Source organism: Myotis myotis, unplaced genomic scaffold (assembly GCF_014108235.1).
Source record: "Myotis myotis isolate mMyoMyo1 unplaced genomic scaffold, mMyoMyo1.p scaffold_m19_p_32, whole genome shotgun sequence".
NCBI classification, from domain to species: Eukaryota; Metazoa; Chordata; class Mammalia; order Chiroptera; family Vespertilionidae; genus Myotis; species Myotis myotis.
This window is the reverse complement of record NW_023416338.1, coordinates 1,834,502-1,845,005: the sequence shown is the minus strand read 5'-3', so window position 1 is coordinate 1,845,005 and position 10,504 is coordinate 1,834,502. Positions and strand designations below refer to the sequence as shown.

Here is a 10,504-nt window from a genome sequence, read left to right as displayed (position 1 = left end):
TATAGCCTCCCAGGGTGTGCCGCCCTGCTGGGGCGAGTCTTGGAGGAGGCCCAAGCCCAGGCTGGCCGGGCCAGCCGCCACTCGCTCGCTCAGGAGAACTTGGCCAGCTCACCCGGCACCCGCAGCCCGTACCTTATTTGGGCCTAGGATTTTCTCAAAGGAAAAAAAAAAAAAGGCCGAACCCATTTCCATTTTTAACCTGGTGACACTGGTCCCACATGAACCTGGGGCCACAGTGCTGGCCCAGGGCGATCCCCTGTGGCCTGCTGGTTGGCCTCGATTTCCACATCTGTGGTTGGGAGGGCCGGGGAGGACTGGTGGGTGGGTAGAGTGGGCCGGGGAGGCTCCTGTCCTCCACTCCTGGTACTGCCTCCAGGTATTGGGGTCAGGCCCCCATCCCATCTCCTGCTACCACCCCAGGGGGTCCTCCCACCTCTTCCTGGAGGGTCTTCGTCTCATCATCTTCTCCCTCTGCCCCTGTTTTGGTGACTGTCTCTGTTTCTCGTCATTTCTCTGTCTCTGTTCCTCTTTTGGTCTGTGTCGCTCTCCATCTCTGTCTGTCTCTCTGTAGCTCTCATTTTGTCACTCTGTCTGTCTCCATTTCCCTCCCTCTGTCTCCCTATCTCCGATTCTCTCTGTAACTCGTTGTCTCTCTCCCTCTATTTCTTCAGGCTCCTCTCTCTGTCCCCCTTTCTCTGTCTCCTTTGCCTCCCTCTCCCTCTGTCATCTCTCCTGGCCCCATGGATCTGGCTCACTAGGGTGAGATTGACCTGGGCTGTCCTTCTCTCAGAAGCTTGGAGGCCCTGGCAGGCCCCGGCCAGACCCCAATGCCCTCCCTGCCCAACTCTGCAGTCCCCCCAGGAACAGGAGGCCTAGCCCCTCAGCCTCTCACTCAAGACTCCTGCCCACCCCCACTCACCCCTACCTACACCCAGCTCTCCCAGCTCAGCACTCAGAGCTCCCAGGCAGGCCTGCCATTTCCTCCTTCCAGGTCTCTGCACCTGTGGCCCCCGCTGCCCACTGTGCTTCCCTCTCTCTTCCATCAACCGGGGCAGGACTCGCTGCCTTTATTTCATTCTATTTAAATATATTTGTTATTGATTTCAGAGAGGAAGGGAGAGGGAGAGAGAGAGAGAGAGAGAGAGAGAGAGAGAGAGAGAGAGAGAGAAACCTCAATGATGAGAGGAAATCATTGATTGGCTGCCTCCTGCACACCCCCCACTGGGGATTGAGCCTGTAACCCGGGCATGTGCCCTGACCGGGAATCGAACCGTGACCTCCTAGTTCATAGGTCAATGCTCAAGCACTGGCTGGGCAGATTTGCTGCCTTTAGAAAGAATTGTTTGCTCATTCATTCACTTGACAAACAGAGTGCCCCTCGCAGGCTGAGGCCTCGCGCACATGCTCAGACTGTGGGAGCTGTTGCTCTACGGTTATTATTTGATCATCATGTTCAGACTGAGCTGCTTTGCAGCAGGCCTGGGCCTTGGTCTTGTCTGTGGGCCCCTGAGTGCCTGGGGCCCAGATGAGCCTCATTAATGAAAATGAACAACCCCCTCTCTATACTCACACACTCTCTCACACACAGTTCTTAAACCAGGGAACTTCTATTCATTCTTCAAAACCCAGACCAGATGGCTCTTCCTCCAGGAAGCCTTCCTGAACAGAGCCCTGAACCAACAATCCCATGTGGTATGGAGGTTTCTGGGTTTCCTGCCCAAGGCCACAGAGGGAGTGGGGTAACGAGAGAGACTGGGCAGCAGTCTGTACCACTGGGGAGTCGGGGGTGGGGTGGGGTGGGGGAGGCCAAGATCCAGAGTTCTTGGCTCCCCTGTGCCCCATCCTGGCTCCTTCACTGCCCCTTAAGCTATTAGTCCTTCTCTTTGTCATGGTTAGAACTCACCCACTCAAAGGCATTGGGGCCATAATAACAGCAAACAGAACATTCTGGAACCTCTTATGCTCTGAGGACATTGGTTTATCCCTCCCCCCGCCCTCTGTTCCCCCCTTTTCCTGGCAGCGCAGAGTACAGAGTGCGGGAGTGCGACGTAGACCATGGAATACCGTTCACTGGTGCCCACCGTGTGCCGAACACGGCTCTGAGCACTCAACTGGCAGCATCTCATTTCAGCCTCCCTGAGCCTTGAGCAGGGGGCTGTTTTTATTCTCATTTTATAGAGGAGGACGCTGAGGTCCAGGGTGGCACCCCAGGGTCACCCAGCTTGCGAGTGGCAGAGCTGGACCCCGACATAGCTGACCCTAGAACAGAGCTGGAGAGGGGTCCTAACCCGCACTCCCCCACCCCCCTGATTCCCTGTCTTAAGCTGAGTCATTGGGAGTCAGGTCCCTCCCCCCCCGCCCCTCCCTCCCCACAGCTGGCCCTGGGAGACCCTGAGAATGGCCTCACCGCAGGTTGGTGGCTAATTCCAGGTCTGACACCACCAGCTTGAAAAGGGATCTCTCCCCCAGGAGGCGCCTGCTCGCTCCATGGCCTTGTAGGGCAGACCCCGGTTCCTGCCCTGGCCTCTTGCCCTGGGAGCTCCCAGAGGTGGAATCTGATGCCTGGGAGGGGAGAGGGGACCTAGGCCTGCCTTAGAGTCCAACGGTGCCATCCCTCCCGCCCTGCAGCCTTGGGACTGGAGTTATGTCCTCTCCATGTACCTGCCTCATGGACACCCCAGGAGCCCTGGCCAGACCTGAAGGGTCATCTGGGGTTCCTGGCCCCTGGGGGCCCTGGCCCAGCTGTCCAGGCTGTGTGGCCTGGGGCGCCCGGCAGTGGAGGCTGCCATTTATAGCTTGGGAGGAGTAAGCTCCACTCCTGCCCCGTGACTCTCTCCAACTGGGGGCTTCTGAGGACCCGAGTGGGGGCAGAGCTCCCCGTTAGCACCTGGCCCCCAGAGCTAGGAGACTTGGGGTCATTTATTGAGCATCTACTACATGCCAGGCACTGGGTAGGCTTTGAAGACACAAGGGTGGACATAACTCAGGCCAGTGGGGAGACACGCCCAATGCCTGCAAAGAATTATGACCTTCACAGGGATAGGGCGAAGTGCTGTCTGAGCTTGGGCTCCCCCAGAAGGCGACCCCGAGACAAGAATTCCGGGGCAAGTAATTTATCTGGGAGGTAGCCCAAGGAGACACGGATAGGGGCGTGGACCGTGAGAAAGGGAAGGGAAGGCGCCAGTAACTGCAGTGATGAAACCAGCTGTTACCAGGCTGGACCACTGGGCGCAGAGCCGCCGGGACCTCTGGGAGGCAGCAGAGAGCACCCTCGTCCGAGTCGGCAGAGCTGAAGGGCGCGGGAGCGGGCTATTTATCCACCAATCCCCATCCTCGTTCCTTAAAGGCTGCTCCCCGGTTGGGTGGCCCGGGAAGGGGAGGCTGCTGATTCGCTAGCACTTCTGGCCAGCCTTTGCTTGGGCCACGCCAGCTTCGGCAGCTGGCGAAAGACCGGCACTCCAAACATGCAGTTGCTGGAAGAAGGAATCCCTGGGTAGGAGTGGGGTGCGGTGGGGTGCGGTGGGGAGAGTGGGAGAGTGTCCAATAAAAATGATAATGGAGCCTGGCCGGTGTTGCTCAGCGGTTAGAGCCTCGGCCCGCGCACTGAAGGGCCATGGGTTTGATTCCTGATCAAGGGCATGTACCTGGGTTGCAGGTTTGATCGCAGATCAGGTTGGGGTGTGTGCAGGCTGCAACCAGTAGATGTGTCTGTCTGTCTGTCTTCTCTCTTCTCCCCCCCCGCCCCCCTTTCACTCTTTAAAAATCAATGGGAAAAGTACCCTTGGGTGAAGATTAATAACAACAACAAAATGTTAATGGAATATCTAACAGGGAGACCTGATGAGCCGTGGGTAGAAGTCAGGGAAGTCTTCCCTGAGGAGGTGGCGATTGAGGCGGGGTCTGGAGGAGGACTGAAAGGTGAGATGGGGGCGGTGGAGATGGTGTTGCATATTCGAAGCCCACAGGTGGGAGGGCTGGGTGTACCTTGGATGAGACGACAGAGGACAGCATGGGGGTGCCCTCCCCCATGTCTCTCCTGGAGCTTGAGGCATGCAGAGAGACGGTGGGGCCAGGGTAAATGCACTGAGTACTGGAGGAAAAGAGCAAAGATGGTCTCAGCTTGCACCTATGGAGTCTTGCCCATTGAATAATAATATGACGATGATAATCAAAATGGCACTGGCCAAGGATGGCCCAGAGTGTGTGCTGGACAGGTCATTTGGGGCGAGTGTGGGTGGGGGGTGTGGGGGGCTCACTCTCCCTTCGCCCAGACCTTGTGCAGTAAGCACTTGGGGTCCCCAGCTGGCACGTGGCAAAGGCAGGGTTTGAACCTGAGTCTGTTTGATTCCTTGGAACCTGCAACCACCCAGCTCCGGCGCTGCAGCCCCGCATATTGAGTCAGTGTGGGGAGCAGGGAGCAGAGAGCCCGGGTGCTCTCCCCGGGTTCTCTGAGGCAGGTTCCAAGGGAGCTGCGTGGGCTACACAGCTTGCCCACAAATGTGGGAGAGCAGGCATGACCACACGCTTCGCAGCGTCATCATGATAATTAATAATAATTATAGTTAACACTGACATGGCCCTCCATCTGCCAGTGCTGTTCCAAGTGCCTTGCATATATAAGCCCATATATTAATTTTCACAATAACCCTATGGTTACTGGGGCTATTGTTCTTTTTAAAAAAAATATATTTTTAATTGATTTCAGAGAGGAAGGGAGAGGGAGAGAGAGAGATAGGAATATCAATGATGAGAGAGAATCATTGATCAGCTGCCTCCTGCGTGCCTTTGACCGGAATCGAACCTGGGACCCTTCAGTCCGCAGGGTGACAACACTCTATCCACTGAGCAAAATTGGCTAGGTCCTAGCCGCTAGGACAGTGATGGCGAACCTATGACAAGCATGTCAGAGGTGACACGTGAACTCATTTTTTTGGTTGATTTTTCTTTGTTAAATGGCATTTAAATATATAAAATAAATATCAAAAATATAAATCTTTGTTTTACTATGGTTGCAAATATCAAAAAATTTCTATATGTGACACGGCACCAGAGTTAAGTTAGGGTTTTTCAAAATGCTGACACTCCAAGCTCAAAAGGTTCACCATCACTGCCCTAGGACATATTGTTCTCATTTTTGTTTTTTTTAAAATATATTTTATTGATTTTTTACAGAGAGGAAGGGAGAGAGATAGAGAGTTAGAAACATTGATGAGAGAGAAACATCGACCAGCTGCCTCCTGCACATCTCCCACTGGGGATATGCCCGCAACCCAGGTACATGCCCTTGACCGGAATCGAACCTGGGACCTTTCAGTCCGCAGGCCGACGCTCTATCCACTGAGCCAAACCGGTTTCGGCTTGTTCTCATTTTACAGGAGAGACTGAAGCAGAGAAGTCAGGTAACTTGCTCAAGGTCACACAGTTAAAAGTGGCAGAACCAGGACTTGAACCCAGGCTGTCTGACTCCACAGTCTACACACTGAACCACTACGCTGTACCCTGAACAGCCTCATATGCTTGACTTCCAGCCCAAATCACCCTCACAGGTGAATGCACGGCCCATTGAATGCCAGTGCTACGGCTCTTGGGAGACACTGCTTCCTGAGTTTCTGGTATTTTCATAGAACTCACAAGCAGGGGCGTGGGCAGCTTTTTGTCCTGCTATTTTTTCAAGGATGTTTGGATAGCAAACAGCCTCAGAAGGCAGAGGGTTTCTTCCTGTGGGGCAGAGGGCAGGTTTGTTTGCTGTCCATATAATAAAGATGAATGCCTCTGAGATAAAGGAAGAGTGGGTTTGCTTGCAGTCTACGTGAAAAGACTGGGGTTTCTGCCAGGCTGGTGTGGCTCAGTGGTTGAGCATCGACCCATGAACCAGGAAGTCACAGTTCAATTCCTGGTCAGGGCACACGCCCAGGTTGCGGACTTGATCCCCAGTAGGGGGCATGCAGGAGGCAGCTGATCAATGATTCTCTCTCATCATTGATGTTTCTATCTCTCCTCCCTTTCTCTCTAAAATCAATCTATATACATAAAAGGCTAACATGCAAAGGGTCACCTCGGGAGTTTGACCAGGAGAATGGGAGTTTGATCGCTATGACGTGTGCTGACCACCACGGGGTGGCGTGGAACATGGCGGGCAACGGGAGCAAAGGGATGAGGAGGCAGGAAGGAGGGGAACCTGATTGGTTTTGATCGCTGGCCAGGCCTAGGGACCCTACCTGTGCACAAATTTCGTGCACCCGGCCTCTAGTAAAAATATATTTAACAAAAGAAAAGATTGGGGATTCTAAGCTTGGAGTTCCTCAGCTGTGATGCAAACCCAGTGCCTATCCAATGCCAATCTGGGTTCACCTGCATTGTCCCCATGGGATTGGGAGGAGCTGGCAAACCCCAGGTTCATACTGCCGGCCCTGCTGTGAGGGGCTGTGTCTTTTGTCTCTGACCCTGGAGGGTTGCATTTTCTGCCAGCATCCGTGAAACCGTGACAGATTAACTTAACAGCTTGAAAGTAGGGAAACTTCCAGACCCCTTATAGTTCTTGATACCCATTTGCTCTCTCTGTGATGCCACCTGTCACCCAGGTGTCTCTCTTGGGATTCTGGATTCAGCCTGTTTAGGTTCCGCCTCAGCTGCTGCCTTTCTGACCTGGTGCAGATTTGGGCCGTGAAGAGATACACAGCAGCCTGAGAAACACTTCATCGTCGGAAGGAAGCGCTCTGGAAACCAGACACCAGGATTCAAGCCCCAATTCGGGGTAAGGTTCAGGTTAAGCTCTTATAACAAAAAGCACCTAAAATTCAAAGGCTCAAAAGTCATACTGAGCTCATTATTTGTTCAGCAATACACTTCCTTTGTAAAGCTTAATGGGCTTCCGGCCTAGGTGCTTCTAGTTGGTTTCATTGCTAGGAACCATAGCCAATGCTCTTTTCTAGCCAGAGTTCTTATGTCTATTTCATTTGCAGCATTTGCTTCTTTAAACTACCTACCTCTTTGCCACTCGCAGTGAATGGGCATCTGAAACAATAGCCTCAGGCAAGAGGCAGTATTTCTATTTATACTCTTTTGGGGAATAGGAAGCTGTGGGCGCCTTCGGTCTTGTGATGTTTCTGACTCTGAAACGTGGCCAATTCTTGTCTAAGATCATCGCATTCTTGCCATTCTTTGCTACGAATGGCAAGGAGCAGCCAACTCACAGTGACATTCTAGCTCTTTCCAATCACTTTTAGAAACACAGGCTCCACAGACATCTGATCTACCTCTCAGGTTATCACAGGTGATGGTGTTACCAAATGTTGTTCTTTGGCATAACAGCGGCTGCCGGCCTTCCAGCCTGCAACATACGTGTCCTGACCACCAGACCACCAACGGATTCTTCATTTTTGTGATGACTCCACTCTCTGTGCTAGGATTCATAGCTTACTTGCTGTAAGAAGCCCTAGTTTTCTAGGGCTTCTGCAACGAACTACCACAACCTGCTTGGCTTAAATAATGAACATTATTCTCTCACAGTTCTGGGGACCAGAAGTCTGACATCAAGGTTTGGGCTCGTTGGTTCTTTCTGAGACTGCTGGTTCCTACTGAGGCAAGGATTTTGTTTCCTGCTATACCCTCAACCCTTAAAAGAGTGCCTACTCCAGCCGAAACCGGTTTGGCTCAGTGGATAGAGCGTCGGCCTGAGGACTGAAGGGTCCCGGGTTCGATTCCGGTCAAGGGCATGTACCTTGGTTGCGGGCATATTCCCAGTGGGAGATGTGCAGGAGGCAGCTGGTCGATGTTTCTCTCTCATCGATGTTTCTAACTCTCTATCTCTCTCCCTTCCTCTCTGTAAAAAATCAATAAAATATATTAAAAAAAAAAGAGTGCCTACTCTCTAATAGACGCTTACTAAGTAGCTGTTGGGAGGATGAAGTAGTAAAGAAATGAACCAAGACGATATGAAGGAAATATCTAAGGTTGGGCCCAGACAGGGAAATCCAGGACAGACGGACACTCCGTGTGGACACTCAGGTGGGCAGCCCAATGCCATGGTCACTAAATAAAAACCGGCTTCCTGCTGCCAAGGCCCCCAAGGCGCCCTTCGTGCTGCTGTTGCGTAGGCTGCAGGTGAGGGGTTCAGCAGGGGCGTGACCACAGCGTACATCACTGCAGCGCCGTGTCCTTGTGGGCCGTGTGGGAGAACATGGGGCTGAAATAAACCCAATGAGCACCCCATAGAGCAGCGACACCACAGAGAGATGAGAGCCACCAGTGGAGAAAGCCCTCTGCTCGCCTCTCGTGGGCGGGACCCTCAGGACGGCAGCAAAGTTGAATGTGTAGGAGACCTATATGCCCACCAAGGGGATAGTGATGATGATGATGATGGGCAGGGCACCCACGGTGTACACCATTACATTATGGGGGAAGGTGTCGGAGCAGACCGGCTTCAGAAAAGGGCTAGGTTGCAGAAGAAGTGGGGGGGGGGTTGGGGGGGAAGAGGGACCCGATTGTGGGTGCAGAATGAGAGGTGGGTTAGCAATACCATGTGGGTCAGGACATTTCCGAAGGCTGCGGTCGGTCCAGGATGCCACCCCCAGGAGCCACAGAGCTGTGGTGGTACAGATGTGGCGTAGTGCAGCGGGTGGCAGATGGCCGCATAGGGGCTGTAGGCCATGGCAGTCAGCGGGAAGCTGTCAATGCCAGCAAACCAGATGAAGGACATTTGGGTCAGGCAGCCAGAGGAAGGGATCCCTTTGTGTCCTGACACGTGGTTGGCCAGCATATAGGGGATGATGGTGGAAGTGAAGCATGTCCACAACGGCCAGGTAGGCCAGGAAGAAGTACCTGGGCGTGGGGAGCCGCCGTCAGTGGCGATGGCCAGGACGATGAGTAGGTTCCCCAGCCCCGTAACAAGGTACAGGCTCAGGGACAGTATAAGCAGCAGCTGCCGTGGCTTGGGGTCTTCTGAGAAGGAACTCAGAGACCCAGGTGAGGCTTGCCCTTCCACCTGGATCTCTGGAGCAATCAGAGAGGAAATGAGGAGCTGTCCGTGGTCCTGGCCAAGGCCAGCCCCTCCATTGCACCCTGGACTTCATCCTGTCATTAGTTCAGACACTCATCAATTCTCCCCTCTTCCTCCTGCAACAGGACCCCACACCCATCTGCTGCATTATTTCCATCAGTGAGCTCACCACTCTGCTCACAGCCTGCCTGCAGGATGTCACCGGCAGCTTGGTGCATGGCTCCCAGGTGCACGGACCATGTCTCACCTCCACTACCTGTCTCTCTATGTCCACAGGAACTGACTAAGCTCACACATGGGGTAACAAGGAAGTGCTGAGTGCTGACACCCCCAGGAGTGACCTTTGGACAGCGAGGGACCGGGCGTACTGGGTGAACTCCTGGCTTCATCACTCCTGAGTGAGGCAGTTCTGGGGTGTGTGCTACAATCTCTCAGAGACCCTTAGAAGGATCACCCCTCTACTGACCAGAGCAGGAACCTGCTCATTCACACCTTCCTTTCCCAAATGTTCACTGGGTCTTGGGAGAACCCAAACTAAGACACAATTCCAGAATTTCTTCCATCGGTGAAAGAATCCCTTCTTCATACCAAATACCCCTCTAGCCACTCCCCGTTGCTTTGCTCCATTGGACCTCAACACCCCTCAAAACATTGCCTGCCCTTGCTCCCTCTCCCTCTCTCTCTCAAATCAATGAAAAATATCCTCAGGTGAGGATTAAAACAGCAGCAGCAGCAACAACAACATTGCCCGTCTTTGCCTGTCAAGAGCAACCATGACCTCCATTGTTCATCCAAGGCTATGATACAGACAGTATGCACCGGCACAATTGTTCCATTGCTAAAGTCCCAGGGTTTTGGGCACTGTCTAGAAAATACCCTTGTATTCCTTCCAAAGAGTAGTAGAACTCATGTAAACAACATTTCGAGCTAATTGTTGTTGAACGTCGCCATGAATTTTGATGCACTGGTGACACCTGAGAAACATTTGCCAAACTTTGCCAGTTTGACTGCTGTCCCTGCGAGCAGCGTGGTTGTCCGTGTATGAACTGCTCTGGCTTACAGGAGACGCACCCGTTCATCCTCACCCTCACATTTCCAGGTTGGTTCTAGTTTCAAACAGCTAGGATTTACTTCGGTTGTTATTCTTGGTGCCTTGTGATTTTCGTGTAAGTAGCAAATGTGCAATGTCCTCATAATTATAAAATGAAAAGCACAGGAGAAACTAAGATGGCGGCATAGGTAAACACCGGGAAATTGTCGCCTCCCACAACAATTGAAAATTACCACAAAGGACTGAGCAAACATCATCCAGAACAACAGAAAGGCTGGCTGAGTGTAAATTCTACAACTAGAAGGAAAGAGAAGCACGCTGAGAGCCAGAGGCGCTGCGGAGGTGAAGTGCAGAGGTACGGGGGCTCGCGCGGAAAGGGGGTGGCACCTGAGGACGCGGCTGTCTTTTTGAATCACAAACTCCCGACTGCTCTGAACTCCGGTTCCGGGAAGTCT

General features: G+C 53.0%; 1 pseudogene; it reads right to left on the bottom strand.

The window, feature by feature from the left end:
- Positions 1–8,003: 8,003 nt before the first annotated feature.
- Positions 8,004–9,216, bottom strand: LOC118652562 (annotated as a pseudogene).
- Between the last annotated feature and the right edge of the window lie 1,288 nt (positions 9,217–10,504).